Source organism: Osmia lignaria, chromosome 4 (assembly GCF_051020975.1).
Source record: "Osmia lignaria lignaria isolate PbOS001 chromosome 4, iyOsmLign1, whole genome shotgun sequence".
Taxonomy (NCBI): domain Eukaryota; kingdom Metazoa; phylum Arthropoda; class Insecta; order Hymenoptera; family Megachilidae; genus Osmia; species Osmia lignaria.
Window position 1 is genome coordinate 4895641 of NC_135035.1, and position 15307 is coordinate 4910947.

The 15307-nt window shown below is 32.3% G+C and overlaps 2 non-coding genes across 2 annotated transcripts; both read left to right on the top strand.

Moving 5' to 3' along the window:
• Positions 1-13472: 13472 nt before the first annotated feature.
• On the top strand, positions 13473-13593 carry LOC117603606 (5S ribosomal RNA). The gene has a single exon (XR_004581251.1). It is a non-coding gene; the product is annotated as a 5S ribosomal RNA (ribosomal RNA).
• A 621-nt stretch (positions 13594-14214) lies between these two features.
• LOC143305294 (5S ribosomal RNA) lies at positions 14215-14335 on the top strand. Its single transcript, XR_013062148.1, has one exon. It is a non-coding gene; the product is annotated as a 5S ribosomal RNA (ribosomal RNA).
• Positions 14336-15307: the final 972 nt, after the last annotated feature.

A 15307-nucleotide genomic window follows, 5' to 3' on the forward strand; every position in this document is an offset into this window, starting at 1 on the left:
CACACGGATTTGCATGTATACTAGTGCCGCTCTTCCACCATAACGAAAGTTATACCAAAAACAGTAACAATGAAAAAATTTCATTCCCTATTTTTTGACATAGTAAATTGGAAGCTTAAAATGGGTTTCTCCTGAAAAGTGAGGCCTGCGGTATTAGACCCTCTTTGATTTGGCGCTAGATGTAACATTAATAAAATCTGAAGAATACCACAATTATGGTTAAAACTTCGCTGAAGAAAGTATAGTATTGTTTTATTATTACGAGCACTATTTATTTTAAATTGGAAAAATAAACAATTACATAATTCTATAAAAATACTCTTTCTCGTCATAAAGAATGACATTATTTAAAGATACGTGTTCAAACGACAATCGATGTCAGCATTTTGTACAGATTTTCAGCACATGCTTCCTCATTGAACGATGATAGAGATTACATTGCACGCGACAAAATGAAAGCAATGAAACCGGAGTTATACAATACTGCATGGAAACAACAGTTTAAATGATGAAAAATTTGTTATACGTCATTCTTTTCAATGTGGAAATATTTGGAGCAATACTTGCACGAACGGTGGTGCATGGATGTTAACGCTCTCTGGTAAGATAAATTTTTGCAATAAATAAAATGAAATTTAGGTCAGACCCTGTAGAACTCGAGTTTTTGTTTTAAATTTATCTGTTTCATACAAATGCTACTAAAATTGGGAATAAAATGATAAATATTTTTAACAGATTTCAAATTCTGAAAGTAAAAAATTAGCTACAAAATAGGTACGCATGTTGCATAACTACAAAAATGTATTGGTTTTCTTTGTCCTATTGACAACATGTATATTTATTTATTATGATTTTGGAGTAAATAAAATTTAAGTAATTCTGAATTTTATTTAAAAGGTTAAATCTAATACATATTATCAGGCTTACAAATTAATTTTATACCTTTTCTTGTTCTTAATTGAAACTTTATTTTGTTAATGAAAAATCTTTGTTAAGAAATGATTTATAAAATTCTTTTTTCGGTAGGTATCACAAGATTTAAGCAATATTCATTTTCTGTCTTTAACAATGAATGAAGAGCGAGAAACCACATAAATTCCAAAATAATAAATTTTATTATATTTTAAAAGTAAGCCTTGAAATTGTGCCAAAAACATTTCTCATGTAATAATAAACAAAGAAGAACTGCGAATGTGGTTTATAAACCACATACTAAAATTATAGCCAGAGGCGGGTGTGGTATATAAACAACATGTTAATAAATGTAATCGGCTGTGCTGAAATTACCCGCAGTTAAAGGGTTAAGTGACCTGCTTTGTAGAGTTGCTTTTATTTTAAGTAATTGTAATGTGTATTCTTCAATTATCATTGATGATCCTCATCTCAAGATCCGCATGTCTCAACTGGAACACCCTGTACAACAAATAAAATGTAAGTAAATATGTAGTTGAACTGCCCCGATATTGCTGAAAATCCTTAAACTGTTTGTGTTGTAGAATCAAATTCATGTTCTCAAAAATCATGGTAACACCAACAAAAGATTAATTCTCTCTAAATGCCACTAATAACTAGAATATTTATTAAAATTAATTTTATGGCAAAATACATCTGTTTTAATTCTCCTTCGATGCCTGCACGTATTTGTTCCTTTAATATTCCTTTTATCATTAATCGTTAATTATTAAGTATATCAAGAAATGCTTCAAAGTAAATGCTATCCAGTTTGATAAAAGTTATTCAAAAAAGAAGAATTAGCATAGCATCCCATTTAAAGAAGACGACATCGGTTTATTCTGAACCGATATCGTCTTCTTTAACAATTTTTCTAGAAAAAGCTATTCTAGAAAAATTTTTTATATACTAAACTGTTGACAGACCGAACGATGTTCGTCAACTGCGTCGCGAATGCTTGTTGACGCTTGTTTCGCCAAACTAATTTTGAAACAATAGTTCTTAAGAAATTCCGATAGTCACGAATGGATAAAACGATAGACCGATTGATCTGTAGACTCGGAAAAATCTGTCGAAGTGAAGTGTTCTGCGTTCGAACGTCGCTGTTTTAACCTCTCGATTTTTCTCGGTAAGCGGGGAGACTACGCTGATTGGCTTTTTTCGAAAAAGTAAACTTTCCAATCAGCGCATCCCTCAAGCATCGAGTCCGCCCTTCCTTACGCCCTTAGCGCGATTTCGTCCAGGAGAGGGTGGAGTGGTACCTGAGGTACCGGAGGACCTCGAAAGTTCGACAACGCCGGGGTTTTTCCATCCAGGTTGGCCTTCGAAAGCCCCGTGCCGTTAGATGACCGTTGTCAAATTACCCTTCGGAAAGACTCAATTTATGACATGTGTTAGCCATTGAGACCGAAACGAAAAAGTAAAACTCCATTGTTGCAAAAAGGGAAATTACTATTACCGGCAATATTACAAGGTTACTCAAAAATAGCTGTACCGTCGCGAAACCGTCATAAATTATCTTTCGAAATCCTCGTACCGCGTGTTCCTCGGAACGGAACAAAACACACAAGCATTTTGTAACATTTACTTTAGACACAACATCAGGTCGATAGTTGCTATAGTTTCCGAGATAATAAAATTATTATTTTGTAACACTTTAATCTGCCTTACCCTGTATGTTACAGTAAAAACATTAATTCAATAAATGCGTACATTTTCTAGTCCATTCCTAGTTAATGGTTACACTTACTAATCTGATTAGTAAATGTATTCAAAGGAACAAATATAACATAATCTAACCAATTTTTGTATATTTATTAAATAAAAACAACCAATTTTCTGAAAAAACATTTATGTCTTAAATATGTATTTATTTTACTTTAAGGTTAAAGTTTATTTTAAACCACACGAAATTATTTACATTTTCATTTGCCATTTAATAGTTTTCGATGTGCAGAAGCCAAAAATATAATTCCTAACTTTAGGAACCTAGCAGCTTAAAAGTTATAATGTATTCAAAATCGAGTATTTTTAGCGTATTTAACAGGTTGGTGTGACCCCATTTTATTTATAATCACGAATATCAGAATGCTGCCAAAAAACTAACCTAACCCATGACGCGCAAAATACCTACATGTAAGTAAACAGACATTTGAATTATTCTGCCAAACTGATTACTCACCATTACTCACGTAGATCTGTCTGCAGCTAGCAATATCATTTATTGGACAACTCATGGAGAGAAGCCAATACGGCGACAAACTAACCTCGAAAATATGTTAGAAACACTCAAATTTAAGACTTATATTTTTGGATTCTAAACATCAGAAACTATTAAATCGCGGGTGTGTTTCCGAATGGCCCCGTTAGAATTGAGAACTCGGGTTCGGCATATAACCTAAATTGACTACCAGAAACCGATTAAAATTGGTTTCAGAGCTGGATGTCTTACCGTTTTTGAGATATCGCGGTAAGAAGTTTTGTAAAATTCTGGGACTAGGTATGCGCTATTCGATACTGACCATGCGCGATTCACTACTGCGCATTCGGGGAACGTTAGGCGCATGCGTATTGAGGCTAATAAAACCATATAGACGATTCTCGCGCATTTTCTGATCATTACACTTCAAACTTTGAAATGAATTTCAAAGCTTCAATTATCTTTCCGTAATTTCTTAAATTTTGTTTATAACTCCATTGTAGGTTTATTAATATAACTTTTACGTTTATTAATATAGGTAGGTTAAAAATTAATACAGGTTTATCTATATAGATTGTAGATTGATTGTAGATTTATTAACATAGGTTACAAAATGAACGACAATCCATTGAATACAATGATTGGTATCCATGAGTTGATAGTTTTTCCATTTCCGGTGACACTTGAAGGGTGGTGGCTGCTGGGAGGTGGATTTAATAGCGCAATGCGCCCTTTAATAGCGCTGGTATATGTAAGTGTAAACTTGGGAACGGTAGAGCGGGTTATGAACCCCACGAGGCTCACAAAACAATGAGGTTAGGTTAGGTTCTGTGTATGCGCAGTATCGAATAGCATATGTTCAGTATCGAATAGCACATGCGCACTAATGAATTGCGCATGGTCAGTATCGAATAGCGCATACGTAGTCCCGGAATTTTACAAAACTTCTTACTGCGATATTTCAAAAACGGTAAGACATCCAGCTCTGACACCAATTTTAATCGGTTTCTGGTAGTCAATTTAGGTTATATGCCAAACCCGAGTTCTCAATTCTAACGGGGCCATTCGGAAACTTATCCTAAATCGCAAATAAGAAAGTTAATAATTTGATATGTTTTAAAACAAAGTTCAGCTTACTTTAAATATTTTTATCCTTTAAGTATAATTTTATTAATAAAGTATTTTACTAATGTGCTGTAGAAAATGTATGCATTGATTACTGAAAAGTGTATACATTTACTAAACTGACATCATTAGCTAACCGTAAACGTATTAAAATTAATTAAATCTTGGCCCTTGTTCTGTAAATTGCCCTTCCTCCACCCAGTTGATGAGTTAACGTATTAATAACGAGTAAATTTAATGAATGCGTTAAAGCAAGCTACGTGACTTCGCTCACATTAAACGTCATCACGGTCGATCAAATATTTTGCAGAGGTTAATAGACGCTTAAATTCGAAGCTCGGCGACGGTGCGTTAACATAATCATTCGATTAAACAGATTGTCAATCTCGATCGACACAAGAGTAAGTACTCTCCATTGCGTCGAAAGCTTTTCACTTTTCCACCGGCGAAACGAGAAAATTCACTGTGCTAAATTTAATATGGAATACGCTTCCTCTTGTTACGAAACGTGAGTCTGAAAATTATGTTTTCATAGCAGCGAATAAATTACGGTAATAACGAGAACTGATTTACTTAAAGCCTCCTCCTTCTAGACTCAAAGGCTGCAGAGATGTTTCTGCATAAACGCGTTCCTCTTCAGTTTTCGTTGGATTTTATTAGGATAAATGGTTTCCCATTTCAACATCCGCTTTCGCAAAATTTCGCTATTTCTGACCATTTTCTTTTAGAATCATTTTGGTTTTTCAAGTAATTGGATTAAAAATATTCAATATTTATTTATGCATTTATTGTAACTTATTGTCATAGATTTTATTAGGTATAAAACTTAATTTAGTATTACTCTTTCTTAATCACTATTTTAACATTTCCCTATGCTTCTATGTATTTGCAAAATGACGCGAGAATATCATAAAAATAAAAATTACTTTAATAATTAGAGCTATCATGATTTTAAAAGAATAATTTTTCAATAGAAAAATAACAGGCAAATTAATTCGCAAAACTATTAACATGTATTTTAATTCTTGATTTGTTATTTAACTCTTGAACAGAGGAGTCAATCGAGACTCAAATTTACAAAATAAGTTAAATGTATAATTTTTAAACGAAGGAGTTTCATACATTGAAAGAATAATTTCTTGAATATGGAAAATAAAAATAATATCAAATATAAAATCAAATTATTATAAAATTGTGGCTCTCTCCATGGTTCGCCATCCAAGGGTTAATGCTCAAATGTTTTTTTATAATTTTGAAATCTAATAAAAATTAAAACAGTTTGAGTCTCTTTTTACTGCTTTTTATCAATTTCTATTAAGTGAATAAAAAATGTAATTGTGTATGACTAATTATGTTATATTCGTCTACTCTAATAGTACATAAAACAAATTCTTTATTGGTTTTTCAATTTTTTCGTTTATGCAAAAATTTTATTTCAATGTAACGCATTGAAAAAGAGACATTTGCATTAATTAATGTCTACCTAATCTCAAAGTATTTTAAACTTGCTAATTATATGTATTAGGTGAATAAATTAATTCCGTGCCTTTGCTTTTTCTTAATCGAAGTTTCATTTTTGTAAATCCATGATATTGAAATAATTTTTATTGTTGTCATATTTTCGCGCCATTCATCAAATACACAGAAGTGCAGGAAAATATTTAAATTTAAAATAGTAATTAAGAAAATATTGTGAAAAAAATAAGTGAAATTATTGCAATATCACAAGTCATACAGAATTTAGGTGAAGTAAGTTCCATTTCCGTTAGTATTTGAATATTTAATTGAATGTATTGCAAACTTGGGTAAGAAAGATTCAATTAATATTTAAGAAGGACAGAATATTTCAAAGAAAATAAATGATGAAAAGAAAGAAAAATAAATGACACATTCCATATTATTAAAAAAATGAAAAATGTTAAAAATACTAAGCGATTCTAATTTAACGTTCAGAGGTACAAACACTTTTTCAGGACTTCTTGTAGTTATCATGATTTAAACAAACATCTCACTGTAATATTAATGGTGAAGAACGAATTGTACAAATGGCCACAATAAAATCTGTATCCAAACAGAGTGAATAACCACTAAAATATTTCAATGAACCATACTTCACCTCGCTTCTGCAATGCTTACGTGTTGCACAAGCAGCATTATGATACGTGGAAATACATAGCTTCCGGATCGAAGGTAAATTCTCGCGAAGAAGAAATGTCGTCGTTGCGATGCATATTTCATGCTTCGATTCTGCTGTCCCGTGTTGGAAAATCGACGCGAACGAAAGTTCACATGTCGTTATGTTATATCGCGTGGAATATCAAGAATTGCGTCGATAAAACCCGAATCGTATTACGATGTTGACAACAATGAAAAAACAAAATTCTGCGTAGTGCTTTGCTAAAATAACATATTTTATGTATATACAGTATTATTGCAAATTAATTGGGAAGGTGTTAAAAATGTAACGATATTTAAATCTCAAATGAATGTTTTTCAGATTGTAGGAGGTAAAACAAAATGATCAAATAAAAATTGCACAGTAATGAGGGGATAAATAATTTTTAAAATTTAGAATATTATTTATATATATTAAAATATGATATTTGAATTATTATTCTAAAATACAAATTATGAAACATAGTATTCTAAAATCATGTTCATATAATATTTTAATTCATACAAAATGTTTCATTTATGATCTTCTGAATGTCATTTTTACTCATTCTGCGCCGTAGGACATTTTAACTACCTAAAATAAAATATTAAGTAAAAGTAAATCACAAATGCCTTGTAAATTTTATGTGCTATAAAAAATATTTTCGACATATTTCTTCTTAGGTACCAATTTTAAGTTTATTTAATACTATTATTATACTATAACCCGGATACTATGTTCTAAACTTTATACATGTTTATTACAGTTTGGATTATCCAAGGTGCAACATAATTAAAAGTATATTATAAAGTACATATATAAGTCATAGATTTTTTATATTTCATAAAATCTTTGCCTGAATCATGTTTTTGATTTTGTTAGCATCAAGTATTAAGATAAATTGATTTTAGTCTTTTTTTAAAAATATTTTTAAGTATTCTGGATTTGAAGTAACCAAATAACTCTTGAATAATTTTGCTAATATTTTTTCAATAACATGAAAATGTTTAAATACAATACTTATAAACGGTAATATTTGTAACGTAAGCGTTAGAGAAAGTAGGTAAGGGCCAGGGTGCCATTATAATTTGAAAATTCTAAAACTTTAGAACTGTAGATTTAAAAAATTTAAAAATATGTAAGGGATCTAGTCCACCTTAGAAAAAATGCTAGTTACGTCAACGGACATAAATTACGTGTGATGGAAATAACTCCAACGCTTTGTGCAAAGTATTTTACTTTATATTCAGGAATATTGTACATCGACAAATGAGCATTCCTTATTCTAACCGTAATATGTATCACGTGCATAAATGTCAGTTCTATGTAACCATAATGACGCAACTAAGGAATGCAAATGAGCATCGCTACAGCAAAGGGTCATTTTCTCTTTTCTTGCCCATGCAAGCAGTAATAATGCAACAAATTAGGACAGTATCACGTAGGATAGTACTTACGGTTGCTTTCGTTGTAATTGTTAATTACATACGAATTTCAAGAAGAGTTAATCTTTAAAGAATTATTACAGTCGTTAAAGATACCTTGAAAAACATGTTAGTATTTTTAATTGCTTTTAAAGCTGTAGATTGTGTTACGTGTACTGAATTGGTTGCTAAAAATGGATTTATCATTATGAACTGCTATATTAATACATTAATTGTATTGATTTTGGGGGAAAAGGGAATGAAGATAAATAAAGAAACACGTCACTATTTTTTTGTTAAAAAGTATATTCAAGAACTTTAAACCAAGAGAAAGTTAACATGTTGACTGTCATGGTAGTCACTAGTAACCGGCATCACAAATTTTGTATAATCCTTCCTACCCTGGTGAGATACATATGAGAGTCAGTCAGAAAATTAGTTTTGTTTGTATTAAAAATAATGAAGTATTTAGATTTTTAGTTCAATTGTTTATTTATTTAATAATACACAATGTCAGCTACTTTACCACGTAATCCTCCTATCAATTAAGACATTTGTCGTATCGTGGCACTTTTAACTTTGACAAAGTTAAACAGACATTTTTCAACGCTTTTTTCGACTCATTTTTGCTCATAGAATCACTCCCTGCCCGGTTGTAGTACCCGACCTGAAACACCCTGTATATACTTTTTAGTTTGATTGTATACTACTACTTTTAAATGGCAACAACGACAATAAAGAACATAATAACGTGTAGAATAATTTGCATTCAGGCTAGACATGCCCCCCCACCATCAATCAGTCTTTTTTTTCTTAAAAATTTTGAACCCCTGAATGGGCACCACGATAATTTGCCCAGGGCGCCAATATTGCTAAAACCAGCCCTGCGTGCCCTTACGAGCCTTTTAGCTAATCTATGTATTCCTTGTTGAAACTCGGAGATGCGTAAGGATACTAAAATGATTTAGCCTACCTTTTTCTTACAATATGTAGATATACAGTAAACTCTCGTTATATTGCCACGTAAGCGATTTGACTTTCACATAGGTTTTCAAGCACTACTTGCACTACTGTTCCACTACCATAGCCTACGAAGATGATACAATTTTAAATCCCTTTTGCCCTTCGACTGAACGTTAGGAAGCTTGAAAAATTTTCCGCTGCTGCTGCCCTGTCAGGTTCGTGGCAATATAACGAGAATCTACTGTACATCTGACATGTATTTTGCACATATTAACAATTCAATTTTAACTCTTAACTGACATTATCAGTCATTCAGACGTAAAAAATTAAATTTACTATTCTGATTTTTTGAAAAATTCGTTGAGTTACGTAATATTTTGACATCTATAGTTTAAAATGTTTTCATCAACCAAAGTTTAACGTCAAAATATAAGTTCCTTCATTTTGTAATTATCAAAGTACTTTGATATTAATACTTACTTTTTTTTAAATACGTTTTTAAAGAATTAAATAAAGAATTAATATAAGGAATTAAAGCCATAAACAAGTTATCAACCTCAAGTGCCTCCTAGACGTATGATGGCAGTTACGATACAAAAATCATAATGTTATTACAAGATTAACTTCAAATAAATAAAAGGGTACTTCAAATCAAATAAATAAATAAATAAACCTAAATTACATTTTTGCAAATGACCGAAGAATCATGTATAGCGTTAGTGTAAACACCCTGTATACTGATGCCATATATTTTTCACAACTTCATGTGACTTTGCATTGTTGCGCATTATACTGTAACCACACTTCACGCTTTCATGATGTCATATTGACGTTTATTATTTGCCACGTGGAGAAGCATAACACATATAATTGAATTTACTCATACGAATATTTATTATTTATTAACACTATCTTTAATTGAAGAAATCTAAATATAATATATACCTATAATAATAGTAAATGAACATCTTGTATTTAATTTTAACAAAAGAAATTAACTCGTAACGAATCGAACATGCATGTGAAACCATCATGCTTAATACAAGAAAAAGAACGCAGATATATACATATAGTAAAACGGAAACAGAAAACAAGACATATTTAAACGTGTATAGGGAGTAAAGCATTACCACAACAATGTTAATAATTATGAAATGTCCGCGTCGATTATAATTTCGGCACGTTACCATTTCAGAGGAAGGTTGCGGTAAATGTAAAAAATATGATTCTCTGTTTCCGTAAATATTTCAAAGAATTGTTAAAGACAGCATACAATGTTTTTACATTTCCAAATTATGTTTATACTTTTATAATATTTATCCGATTAAAAAATGAAGTAAAGCAAATGAGCACATTTGGTTTATGCGAAATAGATTATGTACAAATTGAAGAGTCCTTTGGACAGAACCGATCCTAGGAATTTTCTCGCCTTTTATAATAATAAAATTGGCGACGGATTGGCAAAAACTAAAAAATTTTTAAATTCTAAAATTTCTAAAGGACCAATTTAACTTCCCCGTACAAATGCATGTGTTACACTGTCGATAGAGCCGGCCCTAACCTCCGGATTATCAAACTTTTGAGGGCTACTTAGTTAATAAATCTGGTTCAAAAATTGAAATTTATTCTAAAAAATGAAATTAAAAAACATTTAATCGTAAAGAAAGAGGGCAATAGTAAAAAAAGTTTATAGTAAGTGGAAGGCTTAGAATTGGGCCCCCTGCAAAATGGGGCCCGGGGATATAGCCCTTCTTAGACCTCCCCTAAATACAGCCCTGGCTGCAGAAATATTTATTGAAAAAACTATCATTTAAGGGTCAACAGAAAGACAAGGACAGCGCAATAGTCAAGCAGCCATATTGTCCTAAAACAACTCAAATTCGTAGTTCGAAGGTTTCAAAGGGACGAAGTAATATTTTCTAGTAATTCTTTTTTTTTAATATTCTCTGTATAATTATGCAGCGGCGTACAGAGGTCGATTTTGTAATTTGGCTTTAAAAACCTTATAAAAAATATGTTTTAGAATAGAAATTTTTCACGATCTTTCCCGAAAAGTGCTGTGTATCGCGCTCAACATATTCTTTCTGAATATGAATTTCATAATCATTGCGCGTTTCTATCAAAATTGTGTCCAAAAAACATGGATTTCACTTTCATGCTTCATTGTTACTCCGCTAGAGGTGCTAGTGTCACTTCTGTTGGCCCTTAATTTGACTACTTCCCAGTTTTGATGTATATCTCATTAAAAGTTTCTAAGCAGAAGCAAAAGTTTTATTAATAAAGCCGTACTAGGAACAGAGACCTTGATGTTGAATCAGTTTACATTAAATTACTAAAGTTTCCTTTGCAATTTCTAACAACAAGCTGATGTGGTTGCATGATACGTATTTTGAAAATAGCCATCTTTTTAAATAAGCGTGCTTAATCTTTACTTGCTCCAATTTCAGTTTTATCCGAGTCCATTATATTTATTTCTAGTAATTATAAAGCTATAAACTTTAAACTTTGTTAAACTATTAAATATTGTAGAGAGAAAAGTGGTATTGCGGCGCCCTGCTAATATTATTTATTTCATTCTGAACATTTCACATTAGAATAAAGATATCTTTTGGGAAAATTGGAAAATAGGAAAATTTTATCACAAATAATCATAACTTACTTACATTTTCAGCAGATTTAAAAACAGTTTAATTATAAATCGAATTTTAGGAAGTAGATAAAACCTCTATTATTTTATGAGATATATAGAATATGTAGATGTGTACAAGAGACTCTCGATGTATTGCCGTTATATTCCAAACTCTCATTTGGAGGGGAAGGTGAGATAGCAATGTATCATTTTCATAGACTATGCTTTAAAATCCATGTGGACATCAAGTCGCTCACGTGGCAACATAACGAGAGCTTACTGTACCTAACTGCTTGCAATCTTTATTTTGTGTATTCGGTAAAAGAAATTATCCAATGATAACAAAATGTAAGTCATTTTAATATTGATCAAGTGAAGATTTACATAGCTACCAAAACGTAGGAAATTGATTATTTCAGTTTCCTCTACGTAACCAATTTTTCTCTTTATTCTTTTCCTCACTCATAAGCTAGTGAAATATATATCAGTGGCAAAATTCGATTGTCTGCGCGGGGGGGGGGGTATACAAATTTGTTTTCATCCTGAGAAAGATTAATTTTGCGCCGCCTCCGAAAAGGTTGAAATGTATTTAGTATACTATTTAACGAGTAAATAGGTTTTATTAATAGCTATTGGGTATTTGTATAAATGAAATAAAAATTATTTTGTAAGCGTAGAAACCGCGACATGGAATCTTCTCGAAGATTCGGGGATATCCCCACCACCGAAATAGGCAATAGACATATATAGGTAACGGTCCGCGGACTAGGGACGGAGATTAGACGCAGATTAAAACGAGATTAGACCGAGACAACCGATTTAGATAAACGGCGTGGTTCCGCGACTGTGATACGACAAAGTTAATTATATTATTAAAACGCCCAGTTAACCAACACGGAGAGAGTATTTTATTTATTTAATTTTTTCCTCTCCTACAATTTTATACTTTTTAGTGCATTTCGAAGTCGGTTGTATTTTTTGTTAAAAATTATTTTATTTCACACTTTTTAGTGGAACGAGCAGTATTTGTAGGATGCCGTAAGGTGGTTTAACGTTCTTATTGGTTAATTGAAATAACGATAGTTTTTAACGATAACAAGTTACATACAAGTTATAACAATAGTCATTAACAATAACAAATTGCATAAATTTTTGCAAGTGAGATATTGCGGAAATATCTTCTATTAGATCTGAAAGGTTTCATCGCAACCGGTACATGCCCTGGAGAGTATGCATGTATGTATACAAGAAACAGTAGAGAATCGGCGACTGCATGCTGACTCATGAACCGGTAGAGACACGTAGGCATACGTAGAATTCAATGTGTAGTAACAATAGTTTTTCACGAATATCTCGGAAACTAAAACTTTCCGATAATTATGCATAATGAAAAAGTTGTTCAGAATCATGTCCCCGACAACATATTAAAAGGTCATTGAAATCGTCCAATCTTGACATTAGAAACTTCCTGTATTTTGCAATAACAATGAAAAAATGAAAAATTTTTTTTCAATGGGACCAATCGGAAGACATACCCTACAAGATGCAAAAGGTTTCGTTCCGATTGGTCCATCCATCTCGGAGTAACACACACAAAAAAAAAACCATACATACTGATCGAATTGAGTAACCTCCTCCTTTTCGAAATCGGTTAAAAATACTTTAAATTTTCGACACTACAATATTAACTTACATAATTCAATTTTTTTAGGAATTTGGATTTTTTACATCTAACAATAAGAGACATATTAAATATTATGTCAGTTAACACGTTGAATGTCGCCAAAAATCCTTCTCGCAAACATTTTTTCATGTAAAATGAAGCTATTTGCAAAAATTTCAGTCGAACCGCATTTGACAGATTTTCGGAAATACAACTGTATTAACCTCATTTTTATTTTACGGAATTGCAGTAGATTATGCAATGGAATACCACGGATATGAACAACCAATTGCTTTCTTAATTATCTTGTATATTTCCTCGGTTTTTAACGGTTTTCTCCAGTAGTAAACCCTATGTTTTCAACTAACGGCCATACGACTTAGGACTACTACCGGTTCTCGTCCGATCACCGAAGTCAAGCTAAGTTCGGCGCGGATAGTACTTGGATGGGTGACCGCTTGGGAACTCCGCGTGCTGTTAGTTCTTTTTTTTTCTCGAATAAAAAAAAAACTGACAGCCATATTCGATAAAACTCTCTTCTATTTAATTTTTAATCGACTTCGAAAAAGGAGGAGGTTACTCAATTCGATCAGTATTTTTGTTCCTTATGTTCACCGATTACTCCGAGACGGATGGACAAATCGGAACAAAAACTTTTGCATCTTGTAGAGTATGTCTCTCGATTGCGCCTGTTAGAAAAACACTTTAAATACTTTAAATACTTTTAAAAAAATACTTTAAATTATCGACATTACAATATTAACTTACATAATTCCATCTTTTTTCAATCAGTACGAAATATAGATTTTTTACGTCTGAGAGACATATTGAAGATTATGTCAGTTAACACGTTGAATGTCGCCAAAAATCCTTCTCGCAAACATTTTTTCACGTAAAATGAAGCTATTTGCAAAAATTTCAGTCGAACCGCATTTGACAGATTTTCGGAAATACAACTGTATTAACCTCATTTTTATTTTACGGAATTGCAGTAGATTATGCAATGGAATACCACGGATATGAACAACCAATTGCTTTCTTAATTATCTTGTATATTTCCTCGGTTTTTAACGGTTTTCTCCAGTAGTAAACCCTATGTTTTCAACTAACGGCCATACGACTTAGGACTACTACCGGTTCTCGTCCGATCACCGAAGTCAAGCTAAGTTCGGCGCGGATAGTACTTGGATGGGTGACCGCTTGGGAACTCCGCGTGCTGTTAGTTCTTTTTTTTTCTCGAATAAAAAAAAAACTGACAGCCATATTCGATAAAACTCTCTTCTATTTAATTTTTAATCGACTTCGAAAAAGGAGGAGGTTACTCAATTCGATCAGTATTTTTGTTCCTTATGTTCACCGATTACTCCGAGACGGATGGACAAATCGGAACAAAAACTTTTGCATCTTGTAGAGTATGTCTCTCGATTGCGCCTGTTAGAAAAACACTTTAAATACTTTAAATACTTTTAAAAAAATACTTTAAATTATCGACATTACAATATTAACTTACATAATTCCATCTTTTTTCAATCAGTACGAAATATAGATTTTTTACGTCTGAGAGACATATTGAAGATTATGTCAGTTAACACGTTGAATGTCGCCAAAAATCCTTCTCGCAAACATTTTTTCACGTAAAATGAAGCTATTTGCAAAAATTTCAGTCGAACCGCATTTGACAGATTTTCGGAAATACAACTGTATTAACCTCATTTTTATTTTACGGAATTGCAGTAGATTATGCAATGGAATACCACGGATATGAACAACCAATTGCTTTCTTAATTATCTTGTATATTTCCTCGGTTTTTAACGGTTTTCTCCAGTAGTAAACCCTATGTTTTCAACTAACGGCCATACGAGTTAGGACTACTACCGGTTCTCGTGGATACGGCACGCAAAAAAACGGGTAGGAAACCAGGCGGAGGGGAACACCAACCCCAAATCCAAATCCCAAAACCCCCCCCCGATCCACGTAGCTGACTGCTCTATCAGAGAGCTCGCAAGGTGCCTAGCGGCGAAAAGTATAAGCAAAGACGCGTTCAGACTAAAGGAAACGAGCATAAATAATAACACAATCTTCGCAGACTCGACGGCGGAATTTGAGAGAATCAAGGAGGCCATCAGAGAGACGAGTAAGCCCTTTTACACATTCACACCCAAGAACGAAAAACATATTTCGCTAATCCTTAAGGGA